Source organism: Malaclemys terrapin, chromosome 1 (assembly GCF_027887155.1).
Source record: "Malaclemys terrapin pileata isolate rMalTer1 chromosome 1, rMalTer1.hap1, whole genome shotgun sequence".
NCBI lineage: Eukaryota > Metazoa > Chordata > Testudines > Emydidae > Malaclemys > Malaclemys terrapin.
The window spans coordinates 107,368,764-107,377,365 of record NC_071505.1 but is presented as its reverse complement, the minus strand read 5'-3'; positions in this window follow the sequence as shown (position 1 = coordinate 107,377,365).

The window sequence follows — 8,602 nt, the reverse complement described above, 5'->3', positions numbered from 1 at the left end:
GTAAGGCATTTGCCTACTGTAGTGATGGGCATGTTGTACAAACTTCTATAGAATAGAATTCCAGATCTCTGCTTTCTTCAGCACTCTGGCACTGAACTCTGCGGCTAAATAAAAAAATTGATGTTTTATTCATTTAAAATACGAAGGTATATGCAATACAATCTTACTTGATACTTAATTCAAAAGGTGCCATTGGATCTTTAATTGATCAGGTGGATCAGGACCTCATGGATTTGCATGAAGAGAAAATGGGCCACTAAGATTGAGACGTCATTCTATGTATGGAAACAAACTGCTATGGAAGAAAGCAAAAAGATAGGTGTGGGAGAAGGCATACCATTGTTTCATCACTGGCATTGTACATGAAAAGATGGGAGTTGCCTTACCAATTCTAACAAGATAAGTATGTATGTATGTGTGTATGTATATATATATATATATATATATATATATATATATAGTGATAGACCCAGTTGGGAACAGCAGAGTAGCAGAAGGGAGATATACTGGCCACTGGATAAGTAGTTTTTTGTTCCCTGAGTGACCAGAGCAGGGGCTGCTCCAGGCTAATAGATCACCTGACTCCAATTAATCTGCTAAGAGTCGGGAGGCAATTAAGCACCTGACTCTAATTAAGGCCCCTCTGATGCTATAAAAGGGCTCACTCCAGTCGAGCCAGGGAGCCAGAGGAGAGGAAGTGTGTGTGAGGAACTGGGAGCAAGAGGTGTGCAAGAAGCTGAGAGTGAGTAGGCATACTGCTGGAGGACTGAGAAGTACAAGCGTTATCAGACATCAGGAGGAAGGTCCGGTGGTGAGGACAAAGAAGGTGTTGGGAGGAGGCCATGGGGAAGTAGCCCAGGGAGTTGTAGGTGTCGTGCAACTGTACCAGGAGGCACTCTAAACAGCTGCAGTCCACAGGGCCCTGGGCTGGAACCTGGAGTAGAGGGCGGGCCCGGGTTCCCCCCATACCTCCCAACTCCTGATCAAACACAGGAGGAATTGACCTGGACTATAGCTTCTACCAGAAGGGAAGGTCTCTGAACTGTTTCCTGACCCACAGGGTGAATCTGAAGCGAGCAAATCCGCCAATAAGCGCAGGACCCACCAAGGTAGAACTTTGTCACTATATTCTATATATAGATAGATGGATATAATCTCTTTCCTACTGTATTTTCCACTCCATGCATCTGATGAAGTGGGTTTTAGCCCACGAAAGCTTATGCCCAAATAAATTTGTTAGTCTCTAAGGTGCCACAAGTACTACTTGTTGTTTTCACTCTTTGATATAGGTTCTTATATCACCCTCAACTCCATAGTATCTTAATTTCTTTCTGTACTGCATTAAGCAACTGCTATGTGTTGTTCATTCTCTCTCTCTCATCCTCTTCCCAGGGGAATTAATGGTGGGCATCCATATTGCATGATTCATAATTGCTTAACCAGAGAATCTTAGTTGTGTCTGACTAGCTGTCTTGTCTGGCACATTCCTGTAACAAGTTAGATGTGAGGTTATTTTGCTGTGCTGATGGCCACTTCTAACTGTGCCCTATAACTGGTAAAATTAGGCCAACCTCCAGCTCTTTGTGACTAGACAACTTATGGTGCCTTTGTTGTGTGATGAAGCTGTCATGGGGAAGCAAGCAGAGTATATCTTTAAATCCTTTGACTTTACTGAAGACAGTCACAACGATAACTATGAAAGGGTTCTGGCTATCATTGATGCATACTTTCATAAAACACATTTCTCTGAGGTACAAAGAGAAGTTTTCATTAGAGAATTTAAGGATGAGGGGAAATATTCAGTGTTGGGTTTTTTTTATAAGAAAATTGCATACATTGGCAGAAAAATGTGATTTGGGGGAATGCAAAACCTGAAAATACCAGAGACAGGCTAGTTATTGAGTTAACAAATTAAAAACCTTTCACAGCAGCTACAATTGAAAAGAGAATTAACCCTAGCCACAGCTATTCAAATAGCAAAGGGGTCTGAGCTCGGGAGACAGCAAAACCAAGAGCAACTTGCCCAACAAGAAACTAGTTTAGAAGCTGTTAACAAATGCAGCTTGAGTGCTAAAAGTCATTACCATAAGACCCCTGAGGCAAGGAGAGACAACTTCCAAGCTAAGAGGGACAAATTCCAGCCCACATGCACAAGATGTGGGGAAAAGTCATATCCCAAGAGATGATGCCTGTCCAGCCAGAGGCACCTGTATAATACATGCATGAAATATGGACATTTTGCAGCTATTTGCTGCACCAAAGCAGTCAGGGAGTTGACTTTCATTACAGAAACTCAAGAGCCGTTTTTTCTGGGATCTATCACTTGTGACAACATGGAACCTGCTTGGAGAATGAAACTGAATATTCATGGCAAGACTATTGACTTTAAAATTGAGTCAGAAGCTGATGAGCGTGATGTCAGTCATCTCAGAAGGTACTTACAATCACCTTCAACCCAGAGTTGAAGTCATTTTGAGACAGTTCTGACTAGACCTGCAGATATTCTGAAGTGAATTGCATGGGCAAGTCCGCCACAGAAACAACTTACAAAGACAAAAGCTCTGTATTCAGCATGCGTATGATCAAAGGATAAAAGACCCAACAACTTTCTCAGCTGCAGAGTGGCATCCATGATGGGCCTAGTGAGAAATGTGGAAGAACTCAATGGAGGATTTGATGACATTGGGCTTTTGAAAGGAGATCCAGTACAAATTAAATTGAGACAATGATTAACAATACAGTGTACAAACACTGGAAGAGATTAGCTGCAGATTTATGTGAATTCAGAGAATATCATTACTTGGTTATAGCAGACTATTTTTCTAGGTATAGTGAATTGTAGTTTTAGTGGACACTGTCATGTACTTCTGCACCAGATATGGACTAGCTATAGAGCTTGCTTATACACATTGATGTGTTCATCATATGATCGTTCAATGATCTGCAAGTTATGGCTAAGATTAGCTTTAAATAAGGTGTTTTACACACACTGCCACCTCGTAGCTGATCAATATTGTGGAAGAAAAGTTAGTAGGCCCAAAACCTTCGGTTGAAATGACTGTGTCAATGATCATTGGGCTGAAGTGGAAGAGAGAATGGAAATTGCCAGCAGAACTTTTGCAATAGCCAGTCTTGCGAAATATAGTTGTGATAACTAGAAATTAGGAAAAGCCCCAACCATAAAAGTACAACCTGATGATAAACAGGAAAGCTTGTTGCTTCTATATTCCTAATAAGGGATTGTTTTTCTGTTTAAGAGAATATTACGAATGAAAAGAGTGTTTGACTAATTGCGGTTTTAAGCTTTATAAGCCTCTGTCTGTCTGTCTAATTCGGGGGCACTATCCATTTGATAGTGGCCCGGGACATGCTCGTAAAATAAAGGAGCCTCAGGCTGTTCTGATCTAAACACAATGCGTGGTTAATTTTTCCACAACGATATAATACAGATTAGCATTTTATTACATCTCCCCCCTTTAAATTCTACATTCCTACCATTTACAATATTTACACCATCACACTATCTTTGAAGTTAAGTAGGTATCAGTCTCCTAACTGTCTCTGGATTGTACTGGTTTTTTTATTATGTGACTTGAGCATGTAACAAATTGGTCTTCTAGCTGTCCATTAGTTGCAATGAGTGGCATTGGAATCCTTGGGTAGTCTTCTTGTTGTTTTACATCTGCTATCTATTGAATTTGCTCTGATGATTGTTCTTTCTGAGGAACATACCATTGATGTTGACAGTTTCTGTTGAACTCTCCACTGTTGGTCTTGATCACATATGATCTGGGTGCTGAGTTCTTTTTCTTTGTGACAGCTGGAGTAGTCCATCCTTTTTCTCCATCCAGTTTGACATGAACGTGGTCACCAGGTTCTAGACATGGCAGTTCTCTAACTGCATGATGTCTGTTGTAACTGTTGCTGGCCCAGAGGGCCCGAGGGGGGCAACGGGGTTCATTGCCCAGTGTGCGTCGCACCAATAGACACACCAGGGTGGAGAAACAAACCAAGTTTATTCGAGATCTCGAAAAGGCACTCAGAAGACCAGCATGTCTCAAATCAGAAGCGCAACAACTACAAGCAAGTTTCCCATTTTATATTCCAAGCTGTTTGTGTATGTCTTTTGTTCTGTTTCCCCTCCACCCCTCCCTTCCCAACAGCAGTTAGAGTAGGCACTACACTGGGGCGTGTTAGAAAAGTTCCCGTCCGCATATTTATCTTTGGCCTTGTAGGCCTATACGTAGTAGACTTCCCCCTCCCCCTCTCCCCCTTCCTTATCACTACTGCTTTTGCTAGCTTGAGCGAAACTGCAGCTGTCTGCTAAAAAAGCTGACTGTTACATATTCTGCTTTTAGGCTGTTAGCTAGCATTGAGGCTGGTTAAAGTTCACAAGATGGAGTTACTTTGGCTCACTTAGACCCAGAGCAGGGGGGTTTCATCGGCTCTTATGGCCTTCCACCCTCCCGAGTTACCTGGTAGCTATGCCTAGTGACACCAACAATTCCCTCCTTTGAGAACACTCAACAAACCTTTGGCAGAGTTTTCTCACACTCTAAAGACAAAATGCGATTGAGCTCCATGCAATTGGGATCATCAATGAGAGGGTATAAAGGAACTTCTGGGGAATGGGAGGTACAAATCTTATGTATGAGCACTTTACAGCAAGCGAGCAAAAGAAAAAGAACAAAACATATCGCAACACCTGTGAGCAGGAGGCGAACAATGCCTCCCCCTAGTCCCCCTAGACCAGGTAGCCAACCCCAAAGGGAATCGAAAATAGTGGGTTCTCCTTCCTGGGCATTCCACTGGTTCAAGGCCTGTTCGGCTGACAAGATGTGCTTGTTAATATCCTGTGAAAACTCTGGGACATAGGTACAACATTCTTCTCCAATAAGGGCACAGACCCCGCCTCGTGAGGCTAACACACAATCTAGGGCCTGGCAGTTTTGCAGGGATAATAATCGGAGTTGGTAAAGCTCACAGCTTATGCCTTTTTCTATGGCTAGGGTATCATTGGCAAACTGGGTGAGAAATTTAGACAGTCTCCTGTAGAGTTGGGCTAGCCGTCCCACCCCATAAGTAGGAAGGAATATCATCCCAAACCTGTCTCCCTCCCCAATGGGTTCAATGGTAGCTGCCAAGGACCGGTAGTACCTGGGGTGACCTGAGGGAGCCTGGCTCAGAACACAGAGGGGAGGAGCGAGATAGCCTTTATAACAGCTACCATGCCAACCATGAGGAAGCCATTTGTAGGCACTATTACCACAGACCCAGAATGCTTCACCATAACTAACTTTTCCATTGTTCCCTTGTAGGTCCCGTAGGGTGGCTTGTGGGGAAAGGGCAAAGAATGCAGTGCCGGTTTGCCAACCGGTGGCATTTAGTACAGGGACAGTGAGACTTATACCAGGACCAATATAAAATCTACATGTACTAATGCCGGCAAACCAGGTATGATTACTTGTACTGGCTTGCTGAAAACATGAGGCCAGTGGGTGGAGAACGTAGACGAATAGGCTGGGGCTTAAGAGTGCTACTATAGTGGGAATTCCAAGAGCCATTGTGCCATACGGAGCTTCCGCGGTACAGTTAGATCGCAAACTTAAATTATCAGAGGTGCTGCTGCTGGTAACCATCCACCTTTGACAAAAGTCTGACCAATTTTGGGGCACTTCTCTCCAGGGCAACCCAGCCGAATGGTGGGGAATCTGGGCACATATCCAACAGTGGGAGAGATTGAACTCACGGGCAAAGGCAATTTTCAGGGCCTCATAGGTATTGGTAGCCATGTCTGCAGGGATGGCTCCCCATCCTGCATGCGATGTGGGTGAAACAGTAGGTAACAGAAGGATTGCTTCTGTGACAAAAAGGAATGTTGTGAGAGACCCTAAACCTGAACCCATATTGTGATTACAACAACCCAAATGCCCAGAAGATAAAAATCAGTGACACCAAACAAATCAAAAAAATAAAAGGACCAGGACTATAGGGTAGGTCGGCCTTCTGGGAATAGATAGAATCAATGCTCAGGGTTCTCGCGGGGAGTGTGCTGTGGCCTTTCAGAGAGATCACAAGGCATTCCCAGTGACCCTTATTGTCTTTTGAATAACAGCTTAAGTCCCAAATCGTCGCTGGCAGTCTTCTCTGCAGGCTGGACAGTCCACTGTTCAGGAGTGGGTACTGCTTTCAGTCGAGAGTGATGAATCCAGTTCTTGTGCCCTTCGACCTTTGCCGCCATGTGGGAAACAAGCAGGACAGTGTGGGGTGCCTTCCACTTCTCTTGGAGAGGCTTGTCCTTCCAGGTCTGAATGAGAACGGAGTCACCAGGCTGTAAGGAGTGGACTGGGGTATCCAGCAGAAAAGGCTGTGAATCTTTGGTGTATCTGTGAAGAAAAGAAAGAACAGCAGACAGAGAGCACACCCCATTTCCCACTCCCCTGCCAGGACCGGTGTACCGTTCAGAGGCCATGCCCTTCCAAACATAACTTCGAAGGGACTAAGCCCTAACCTGCCCTTGGAGAGAGCACGAATGCGGAGTAACACAAGGGGCAAAGCATCAGGCCACCTAAGAGAGGCCTCCTGACAGACCTTTGAGAGGTGTCGCTTAAGTGTCTGATTTGTGCGTTCCACTGCTCCACTGGCTTGTGGTCACCATGGTGTGTGGAGCTTCCAGGGGATTTGCAAGGCACTTGATACCTTTTGAACAACTTGAGATGTGAAGTGTGTTCCATTATCAGATTCCATCCACTGGGAGTGTCCAAAGCGGGGAATGATCTCCTTGACAAACTTAAGAGCCACCGTTTTGGCAGTGTTGTTACGACATGGGAAGGCTTCGGGCCATCCGCTGAATCGATCCACCAAGACGAGGAGGTACCTGTACCCTTGAGTCCGGGGAAACTCAGTAAAGTCTATTTGCCACACCAATCCTGGGCCTGGGGTAGGTTCCAGGATGGCTGGCAACACTGCTACTCCAGGTCGAGGGTTATTCTTTTGGCAGATTAAACATTCAGCCTGTACCTGGGATGCTAGGGGTTTAAGTCCAGAGGTTAGAAAATATTTATTCATAAGCTGGGTAAGAGCCTCTCTGCCTGCGTGGGTGGTTTGATGCAGTTTTTGCAACACTGGTCGGATCAGGCCCTTGGGCAGGAGGATTTTTCCCTCTGTGGAATAAAGCCATCCCTCCTTTTCCTGGAGACAGCCTGTCAGCCAGCTTTCTGTCATCATGGGAGTACTGAGGGGCTGCAAGCTCACCTATTGATGGGATGAGGGTATGAATTTGGGCATTCTCCTCTGTTGGTGATTTCAGGGTAGCAGCGCGCTTGGCTTCCCTGTCTGCTCTGGCATTGCCCTTGGTTACATCTTGATCTTCCTTTTGATGGGGTCTGCAATGCACCACCGCTACTGCTGAGGGGAGTTGTACCGCTTCTAAAAGCCGAAGAATTTGAGACCCATGCTTAACCGGGGAACCTTGGGCTGTTAGCATCCCTCTTTGCTTCCACAGACCAGCGTGAGCATGCAATATCCCAAAAGCATACTTTGAGTCAGTAAAGATATTAACCCGTTTGTCTTTTGCCAGCTCGAGTGCATGAGTCAGGGCCACTAGTTTACCTGCTGGGACATCTGCCCAGCTTCCAGATGAACTCTCAGCTTCCACAGTATCATGGAGGGTCCCAATAGCATAACCCACCCTCCTTTGCTCATCTACAACAGCACTACTGCCATTGGTATACCATTCCAAGTCAGCATTTGGGGAGCGGTTGATCTTTTAAATCTGGGCGGCTGGAGTATTGTGCATCTATGATTTCCAGACAGTCATGTTCCTGCTTTTCTGTTTCTGGTAGCAGGGTAGCTGGATTAAGGGAAGGACAGGTTTGAAGGGTAACTTCAGGGTTCTCTAACAGTTTTGCCTGGTACCGAGCAACCCAAGCCTGGGTGAGCCAGAGACCACCCTTAGTGTCCAGCAGGGCTTGGACCATATGGGGAATATACACTTGCACAGTTCCTCCCAGTGTCAGTTTTTCAGCTTCCCCAAGCACTAGGGCAGTGGCTGCGACTGCCCGCAAGCATGCTGGCCACCCCTTTGCAACTTGATCCAGTTGTTTAGAGAAATATGCCACGGGACGTTTCCAGATGCCTAACAACTGAGTAAGCACTCCCAGGGCTACCCCTTTCCTTTCATGCACATACAGTTGGAACGACTTAGAGAGATCCGGCAGACCCAGGGCTGGGGCTTCCATCAACTTCCTTTTCAAGATTTTAAATGCTCTGTCCGCTTCTGGGGACCAGTGAAAGGGGTCATGATCCGCTCCCTTAACACATTCATACAGAGGTTTAGCCCACAGTCCATACTGTGGGATCCATATTCTGCAGAAGCCTGCCATGCCTAGAAATGCCCTGAGCTGTTTACGGTTGCTTGGGATAGGAATTTGACTGACAGCCTCCTTCCTTTCGTTTGAAAGCACACCTGCCGTATGTGAAAACCTAAATACTGTACTTCTGAGAGAGCAATTTGAGCCTTGCTCCGAGCTACCCGGTATCCTTGGAGTCCAACAAAGTTCAGGAGGCTCACAGTGGCTTTGAGACAAGGGATTAGACATAC